Here is a 10,585-nt window from a genome sequence, read left to right as displayed (position 1 = left end):
AAATCGATGCGACATTGAAAGTCTGTATAAAGATTTTTTATTTCATTCAAAAGGTCGACACATAATATTTCCATGGAACATTATTTTGTACCTCTGTGTGTCTTTTGGATGTAGTTTTTTCTAAATAATGTTGTGAATAACACGAACATTTCGCACATTCAACATCATACTGTCACTAAACGAAAATTTTGCTTTTTTTTAAATTTTAATTAATTTTCACAAACTTTAAACTTCATTTTCCGAAAGTTGACATATTACAGTGTTAGATTTGTACAAAAAATGTAATACTTACAATAAATAATGATAATTTATTTCGAATGACATTACAAGAATAATATTGTTTGTTGTTTTTTATATCGCACACACTCATAGCCCTGCGCTAGGGAAACCCTGTATCGCGGGTGGATGGATGGACACACGCATAGGTAGACAACCACATAAATATTATACCCAAGTTCACGACAGGAATAAATGTAAGCCATATAAATATTTCTCCCGGCACGGAAATCAAACCCGGGACCTCTGTGTGGCAGTCCAGCATGGTAACCGTTCGGGAAAATTATAAACAAAATTACCCATAAAGAAATCTGCTAAAAATATGCAATTCACAGTAATGCCTCATGTATGGACGGTCTAACCTGTCCGCTAACGAGCGCAGGATGGGGTCGGGGCTGTCCAGTACCAGTGACGTGTTTTGCTTTAGTAGCAGCGGCTTCAGCACCCCACGCGTATTTTTGGGATCATCCCTGACACACTACAGAAGCGGGACAGCTGTAGCAGCGCGCAACGCATTGTTATATTGAATCCATTACAATACTTAAGTAAGTTCGTCTTACCTTTGACAATCGAATATTATTTTCACGCCAATAGTGGATCAAGTACCCAAAGCACATTCCAACAACGAAAGGGGAACATCTTGTTAAAGTATTGAGGTAATAGTTTCTCCAGTATCTTTGACCCTCTTCCATGCTTAATCTGAAATAGAAAAGCTCATATAAATAGGTAACAGTTATAGCTTCGTAAAGAGAAGCTTGACTTCTAATTGGGAGGCCCTCGGTTTAAATTCCACCAAAAGATCCTTAACCATAGATAATTTAAAATCACATATACAGTGTAATAATCAATATTACAACGATGAAAAACATCATGGTATACTTGCATGTCGCACAAGTTTCAAAAAACTACGATTTGTTGGAGTATGACCTAAAATCTATCCTTACATAGTATCCGTGCCCCGAAGTGGGATGAATATAGATGAATGATCAGGAGTTATATTAAAAGAACTAAAATACTAGGTGCGTGTGTACGTGTGTGTTTAGGCCACAAGGCTTTGCCGAGCGGCCTAAGTAATGAACAATTAAGTAATTCATGTATACAATATTTTGTCTATGAGTAAATTAAAATAATGAAACACAACCAATATTTAATTTAGGTATTTTTGTTAACAATTCTCGACAACAAATTCAAACGAAAGCCAAACAAACGCCACAAAACCCAAGAGATAGAAAGGAAATGTCCGTGATTGGCCAAGTACCGCTTAAATTTCAACCACTCGGGTGGCAGTAGAGCGTTTGAGTAGCGTCCTATTCGATATTTTATCTTGTTTTAATTAGCAAAAATACGAGGTTCTTTTTTTAAAACTCATAATAGTTCAGTGTACTAGATAGATATAGAACTATAATGAAATTTTCAGTTCAGTGGCGAGTAACATAGACAATAGAACTTTGGTTCAGACGTAAAAAGAACGCCTTTATGACCTGGTTTATGAAATTATAAATACCTATCTACGGAAACTATAAAAGTTGTAAAAGGTAGGACAAATATTTTGATCAGGAAATATGATACTTTATATCGGCGTATAACCAAATCAGTTAAGGATATTAAAGATTGGTTTCAATCAATTGATTCATATTCAAACAATACTTACGCAGGTCGAAACATTGTTCCAGTAAAATTATTCAAGAAGTTGTAAATTGTTGACGCAGTGAGACAAACTAATAATCCAGCAATCAAAGCCGACCAGGCACGATTCTTTTTCCCAGACAATACGCAGAATAAAATCAGTGGAGACAGAATATATAGTTGCATATCGATTGCTAAGTACCAAGTATGAGGTAGACACTGAAAACAAACAATCTCATATAATGGGCACTTAAATATAACCTATTCAAGAGAATTATCATAAAACTCTTGAATATTTATTAGCGTCTACAGCAAGGTATATGACACTATATCATTATATTTACAGATTAAGCTGATCCGTTAAATACAAAATATCTTGTACTATTAGGTAAGTGAATTTAAACGTTAAAAGCTATAAAAAAAAATTAAGGTGGACATGTTAAATCACATGCATCTTCTTTACATATTCTAAAAATACTGTCACAAAATATAAGAAAACGTTAATACATACTATTGGTGGTACATAATTCTGAACATAAAGCAATGTTGACCACCAGTTTATTCTACACTCTCGGGTCCTTTCACCTACTTCGTGCTAGTTTGGACCGTCATGAATATAATGAAAAACGCCAACTTGCAGTAATATGGTACTGGCTAGTAGAGGAAACATTCGTAGAATTCGATTGAGGTAAAACAGATGGAATTTCTTTAAAAGTTTCACTGTAAAATATACAAAAGGATCTATGAAGATTGTGTACATTGTTGAATACAACAAGAAAGTAGTGAGGTGGTATAAGGTGGAAATGAATTTAATTTTGTCGTTGGTTGGTAGAGACTCGTTGTATTGTTGTAGTGTGGTAAATCTTATTTGTACAGATTCAATATGTGCGTCTTTCCGTTATTTTACACTATTTCATAATTTCTTTGCTTGCACCAATAGTGCTTTAATGTGAAATGGTACATTGGCACGTCTGATGACTACAACATAAGCAATGGCAGGTTGAGACCAAGCCACAAATACTCTAGCCACGATTCCAGCAATTGTCTTTTCTGTCGCGGTATATGACACAGTTACTGGTTTCAAAGAGTCATAAGGTCGTTACAAAAAAAAAACTTTACGTAGTGATTTAACTAGTGATGCGTTGAGACTTTTAGTTTTTCAAATTATAAGAATAATTGACGACCTATATCCGACCTGCACATAACCCGAACTGTGTTATTTTTAGCATTCAATAATTTTCGAGGAACATCAGTAGTACAGTACAACAAAGTAGGTTTCCTGAATGGTACAATATAAATACATAGAATTTAATTTACAAATAGATGGGGCGTTAAGCATTTTTATAACAAATAAACAAATAAATGTCTCAATTTTATAAAATAATAAACGACAAAACTTAAAAGGATATGAAATTAAATTAACATCAGATAGTCGAGATACCTGAAAATATACTTACTATTGCTAAGTTTCCCAACAGTAGTGTAGACAATCAGCAAACCGCTTAGTAAGAAGAAAGTGTCTACAGCAATTGGGGCTGCAATCACCCATATCGAACTTGAAGATAAACCCCACTGCAATAGAATATGAAGAAATTAGTTTATAACGAGTGTTGTTATCAAACCATTTAATACGGACACAGCTACCTATTCTAAGTTCAGGGTTATTAATAGTACCGAGAGAGCTAAACAGTGACGCAGATTTCCCAATGGATAATGATAGCTGCAGCCTATATCTGCGATGATAAAGAGTATCATTATATTGCAAGCGTGTTGCCGGTCGACTGACATAAGATCTTAAAAATTCTGTGTCTATAATTATGTTGGTTGTCCCCACTCCTCATACCGGAACACAGCAAAATAGTGGCACCGTCCATGGTGGGCTTCGTGCAGATAAAGAACCCTGACACAAGTGAAATTATATATTTTTTGCTTTAAGTCAATGGATTTTAAGATAGTCATCATCATCATTTACACGTCCCACTGTTGGGTACGGGTCTCCTCTAAGTTGAGGCTTTAGACCATAGTCCTCAATGCAAGCCCAATTGAGGGTGGAGGCTTCATACGTTTTCCGAGGGTTGTGAACATTTTTCGACCTGGAGGTTTCCTCACTATGTTATTCTTCAACGAAAAGCTCATAGTAGATTTCAAATTAAATTTTACAGAGGTGAAAACTCAGAATTGCGAGTCCGTATTCGAACCCACGGGCCTCTGTTTGAGAGGCTGTGGCTCAAACTGTTAGGCTACCACGGCTTGTTGAGATAATAATATTGTAAATAGAAAAATGTATACCAGGATCTTAGGCATTTTAGAATTCTGTCTTTTTAATTCGTATTATGTATAGTGACAGAGTGATGGATTATACATAATACAGTAAACATCAAAGTACCCTCAAAACGTCCAGCATATTAACAATATGTGGTGCTGTTGCAAATGTGTGCCCGATTACAACCCAAGCCATAGTTATTGCTCTAATACCGTCAACACATTCTAAAGCACCGCGAACTGGTTTATATGTAATAAGACGGCGACAATTTCTGTGCACTGAGAACGCCAGATTAATTTTGTTCAATGCCTTGGGATCTGAAATAAATAATTAATAAAAATTACAAAAACTAAACAATGCTTCTCCAAAATTCAAAATCTACCCTATTGTAATTACCACAGTACGATACAAGTTACTCTGACACGCTAACTTTCAAAATCATTTAAACATTCCAATTTCTAAAATAAAGTAATTTATTATCAGTCGTATATCTAAAACAATAAAGTGCATTTATTTTCAGACGATATTTTGTTTCAATCAAATAATATCAATCAAATATTTTTGACATATTTAGAAGTTTAAAATAACAAGACACGAAAACTGGCTTAATAAGAACTTACCACGTTTACGAATAAGCATATTCCAAATATCGTAGATTGTACCACAAATGGCCAGTACACCTAGTAAACTGAACATGCCACTAGAAAAGAAAGTCTCTTATTGATATAGGCGAATTAACATGATTTTTTATAATGTAAAATAAATAAACACTGTATCATAATCTTACCTGATATCAAGCGACGTTGAAGTCGAAAGCAACATAATGAATAAACATTACTTAAAATGCAACTTTAAAAACGTTATTGAAAATACAAGTGAAAGTACTATGGTTTATAACACAAACTAGTGTTATAAGCCATAGTACTTTCATCATCAGTAAAAGGACTTATCGCATTCCATACCCTCAAATTCTACACCTCCTAAGTATACTGAAGCAAGTGACAATTTTGGGATTTTCGTTTTTTTACATATTTGTCATTAAAATACTTATAGGTATATAATAATTATCTGCCACAAAAATTGCGTGGTGAAATTCCTTTTAATTTCGGAAATAAAATGACGCATAAAAATGTATATGACACCAATTTGTAACCCGGTACGTTGTATACTGCGCCAAGTCACTTGCACCACAGTACGCGACGCAGATTTAGTGGAAGTGGCGTAAGTGTGGTGTAACTTGAAGTTGCTTCAGTATGCTGGCTTATCATCGACGCATGCGGGCACTGCCCCAGTATGCTCAAGAGACTGTTGATGCGGCATACGTCTAATATACCTACTACGTATAAAATTAAGTTAAATTTGTGTGTAAGATTCAATTGCCGTATTGTGTATAATTAATTAATGTTTGTAATACACGTAATATTTTAAAATGAAGCGGTCGAGAGGAAAGAATATTATTGCATTAGTTTTAAACGAACCACAAGACCGGGAATCAAACTGTAAGTAATTTTATTAAGTTTATTCTATAATTAAGCACTTACGTGCTGTCTATAGTTTTTTTTAATTTAACGACGGTTTTTAAAGAATGTTTGTCAGTTGCACCAGTGTACTAGTTTACACCTTTTATTTGTAGAATCGTATTTACTGGTGCATATCGATGTATGTGCATTAATCATTATTTTATATACTAATTTTCAGCTTCACCGCTATCACCAGAAGCCGAATGTTTACAGGATGAAATTGAATTTATAGAAAATATTGATTTAGATTCTCTAGAACCAGAAGAGTTTTCTGAAACTGTGCTTTACGAAAATACATATATGTCTGGAGCGAAGCCCCTCTTCGCCTAATTCTGTCGAGCTAGAAAGAATTTCTGCTGTCGTAGATGTGCGTGACCGAAAATCAAGCAAGCCAAGCATAATACGGGATTCAAAGTCTTCGCGAAATATGGATTTGCAAAAAGAAAAGTCACCCGAATTAGAAGCTTTGACTCCGATGCCATCACCTTTAGTGATATTTTCTCCAGTGGACACCGATATTTGTTTTGAGTTCGGTAGCGATAATTCGCCTTTACCTACAGATTATACCGACTCACCGGTAAGCACACCAGGTAATCGTAAGAGTAAATTTGATCAGAAAAAAGATAAAGGTCAGTTGCGGGAAACTTATAAAAGTGTGTGGGCTGACGAGAAACGAAAATATAGTGTAAATCGTGGCTTAAAATACCAAAGTAGAAGTGAAAAAATCAAATCAGAAAAAAATATTAAATCACATTGCACCATAACATGTAAAAACAAAAGTACGTTACATTTTACCGAATCTGTGTGGGAAAAATATTTAATATAATTTAGAAGATAGGCAATCATACACGACAATCGGATTTTATTTCAAAATATGTAAAACGAGAGATGAGAAACAGAGTAACAAAGTCTGATTCCAAGAGGACTTGCACTATCAAATTTGTTTTTTCGGCAAAATACTGAAAATACCTATGAAATTACGTTAAAACCATAAAACCAGTTTATAAGTTGATGTTCCTAAACACACTAGGTATCAGCTATAATTTTTTAAACATGGCTTTGAAAAAGTTTCACCAAGGAGACGGTACTATTGAACCTGATTGCAGAGGTAAGCAAAGTCATCATCCAAGACTATAACGTCAGATACTATAAAAAGTGTTTGAGATCACGTTAAATCCTTTGCTCCTGTAGAACGCCATTACACAAGAAAACAATCTAACAAATTATATCTTGAGGGTACTTTCACTTGTCCTAAAATGTTCGATTTGTATACGGAGTGGTTTGACGTTACCAAACACGCGGCAAAAGCTATTAATGTTCGACAATACCGTGATATTGTTAAAAAAACTTTCAATGTAGCGTTTCACATAACAAAAAAAGATAAATGTGATGCTTGTCACACTTAAGAAAATTTAATGAATTCATCCGAAGAACAAAAATCCAAACATGTTTGGCATTTGGTAGAAAAAATAGGGCAAGAGACTTGAAAAAAAATGTCAAAGATATATGTACAAATAATAACAAACAAATAGTAACTATTGAATTTGATTTACTAAAAGCTTTAACGACTCCTCACGTAAACGTAAGCGTGTTTTAATACAAAAGAAAACTTAACGTATATAATTTCACAGCCTTTAATTTGGGTTCACTTCAAGGCTATTGTTACTGTTGGCACGAGCAATTTGGTAAAAAAAGAGCAAATGAAATTGCCAGTTATATACTAAATTTATTTCAATCAAAGCTCCAAGATAATGTTAAAGAGTTTAGGTTTTGGTCCGACAATTGTGGAGGCCAAAATCGTAACAGGATTGTATTTTTCATGTATGTACGCTTGCTGAAAATATAGCATAACGATTACACATCATTTTCTAGTAGTTGGGCACACTCAAAATGAGGGAGATAGCGTGCATGCTCTAATTGAAAAGAGAACGAAAAACGTTACTATTTACACACCTGAGCAATGGTATATGGCTATTCGTATGGCAAAAGCTGCCAAAATTGCCTTATAAAGTCACAGAAGTTTCCCAAGAATTAACATTTGACTTTAAAAGTTGTCTGCCTCTTTTTAAAGGGTACCAACGGAGAAATCGTTATGTGAAACCAAATGTGTGAAATACATATATCACGTGAAGAACTTTTTAAAATAAATGCAAATGTACATTTGAAGACGATGCTTATCATTCAATTGGATGTTTTTCCAGTAAAAATATAATAAATCGACAAAACGAGCTTACAATTGGCTTAAATAATATCACAGTAGCTTATCACGAAGCACAACCTATTGACAAACAGAAATATAAAGATGTTAATGATCTTTGTCAGAGTGGTATAATTCCGGCTTAACACCGTGGCTTTTATAGACGTTAGTTACAAAAAATGACAATTAGAAAAACTTGTGATTCGGAAGTGATCTCAATCGTGGTTTATTATATTCAATAATTTGAAGTTATTGAACATAAATATAAGATTTTCTAAAATGATTAAAGACCAAATCTTTTGAAATAAGTAAGTCACGTTCCTAGATTTTTTTATCAGTACCAAACCGGTAATTATCAATAGGTAATTTAAGCAGTAAGATTGTTTTTGACAATTGTGTTAAATTTTTGTAAGGTAAATAGTGTTTAGTTTTTTATATTTAAGAACATTAAAAGTACAATCTCTTAAAATTATGATTCATATGTAAAATTTTGTGGCACAATAAAAGCAATTTACAATTGAATTTTATTTTTTTATTTTATTTTTTCATTTGAATATAGAAATAGAATTATGTATTGCCATAAACATCTTTACAAAAGGTAAAATCTGAGCCATAGGAATCTGCCTGGAATATAGGAATTAAAAAACGGTACATTCTTACCATTTTTGAAACATATACACATAATATTATTAACAGTGTACAGGCATAAGTATCATTAATTTAAGCGTATACTGCAAGTGACAAATATGTCGATAAGGTAAAGAAATGCTAAAGGGTATTCGAGCATGAGCTATGTCATTATTTTTAAAGTATATGGCCCATGTCACGTAATTACCTATTAATATAACAAAAATATATTAAAATTTAACAATTGGTTTATTACGATATATACTAGAACAAGTGGTAGTTAACTTAGCATACCATAATCTGGAACACATTAAATAAGCGTAGTTCTATTGATGAACACTGAAACGCAGTACTTTCAATACAACAAATCCAAAATTATATGACATTATCTTTACAGATAAAAAAAAGTTACTTGTAATTATTCCTTTGCACAGCTCGTCTGTAAAATCGTAATTTAGCAGTTGCCTCAGTATACTTAGGAGGTGTCGCATGATTTACAACTTGTTCATGATATTAAAAAATAAAGTAACAACAACAAACTGCGTTCTCATATTAGTTAAGAAATATGTAACATAATGATATTGGCAATGACTTCTTTTTTCGGATCTAAAATCGCGTATATTTGTTTTTTTTTTCAAACTTAAACTTGTAACGTTTCGGGTACTTTACAGGTTTTATAATCACGTCTGGCAGACCATGGGTTCTGTAAAAAGCCTGCAACGTTAGTTAGTTTGAAAAAATGAATATACGCAATTTTCGAACGTAAAAACCCTGCTTTATTTCCAATGTGTACGCGATATCCCAATAACTCTATATGTACATAGTAATATATAAAATTTTTATAGAGTTTTACATTCAACTATCAAACAAACATAACTACGATGAAGTTAAAGTATAAATAAAAATCCCATAAATACTTACATAGCCACATAAACCCCTGGTGACCATGGTTTGTCATTTTTGAATCGGCAAAATTGTTCCTCAAAACTGATCAATCCAGTTCTAATGAGATTTGGTAACGCCTGTCTTATGGAGCAAGGCTTTGGTATGCAAACAGATATTCTAAAGTTTAAACCACCAAAGTTATCAGCGCCCGTTCTATAAAACAAATATGTTTACAAAATCCTTCCAGATTAATTACAAAATTATTAAAAATAAACAATTTAACTTTAAATTTGACTCTTACCTTGTCGTTTCACTTTCTATCCCATTTAGAGCTTCAAAATTTTTCCTTATTCTTTCATATAAATTTATTTCATGCAGTAGAGTGTCACCAGCTTCGTATATGTTTTTCAGTTCATCTGTACCTCCCAATTTCACAAGACTTGACAACCCAATGCTTATTTGGCAATACTTCCCATCAATAACCATGTCATCGATTTTTCTGTTAATACCAAGGCATTGACGATAGTTACCCTGATCTATAAAATTTCCTTGCAAAATCCCTCTCGGAACTCTTGGACCTGCTTCGAGAACTGTAAGATTGGTTGTTATTATTTAGAACCTAGTATAGAATTAAGTTTACTAATATCCTGTGGCTAAAGAAACACATTGTTATCACTAATTTGCAGATTTGTACAAAACATTAAAAAACCTTTTGCTCACATGTCATCATCAGAAGCGTGTCGTTTAATATCAAATACTCCATTTGTTTTTTACACTGCTCAGCATCTAAGATGTCCTCGTATATACTTGGATCAAAGGGGGTACGTACGACATTCCCTTCAATATCTGCTCTTGTATGTTGGTCACTATTTACTTTACCAGTTACTACTAACGTGCTAAATACAACAAAAATAATTTTATATAACGCCATCTTTCTTGAAGTTCCAAAAGTAAGGATGCTGGTACTAGGGACACCTACTGTGTCTTTTTCACTAATGATGCTATTTACGGCAACATTTAAATTTAGTTCATTAAATATGATTAAGTTCAAGTTTTTTATCTTATCCACACTAATAATCAAAAATTCATCGTCAATGATAGTAATCAAGCCGTCGTAAGATTATTGCACGTAACAATGTGTTCCTTTAAACACATGACGACGCACATTTCCTTATCAGTAATCGTCAAAAT

The 10,585-nt window shown here is 33.3% G+C and overlaps 1 long non-coding RNA gene across 1 annotated transcript; it reads right to left on the bottom strand.

Moving 5' to 3' along the window:
- Window positions 1-842: 842 nt before the first annotated feature.
- Window positions 843-3,440, bottom strand: LOC113225733. Its single transcript, XR_003310043.1, has 3 exons — window positions 3,360-3,440; window positions 1,928-2,121; window positions 843-975 (listed from the first exon to the last, which is right to left on the bottom strand). It is a non-coding gene; the product is annotated as an uncharacterized LOC113225733 (long non-coding RNA).
- Window positions 3,441-10,585: the final 7,145 nt, after the last annotated feature.

Source organism: Hyposmocoma kahamanoa, unplaced genomic scaffold (genome assembly GCF_003589595.1).
Source record: "Hyposmocoma kahamanoa isolate Upper Pololo Valley unplaced genomic scaffold, ASM358959v1 170370, whole genome shotgun sequence".
NCBI classification, from domain to species: domain Eukaryota; kingdom Metazoa; phylum Arthropoda; class Insecta; order Lepidoptera; family Cosmopterigidae; genus Hyposmocoma; species Hyposmocoma kahamanoa.
Note: the sequence above shows the minus strand (reverse complement) of the source record. Positions and strands in the feature narration are given on the sequence as shown.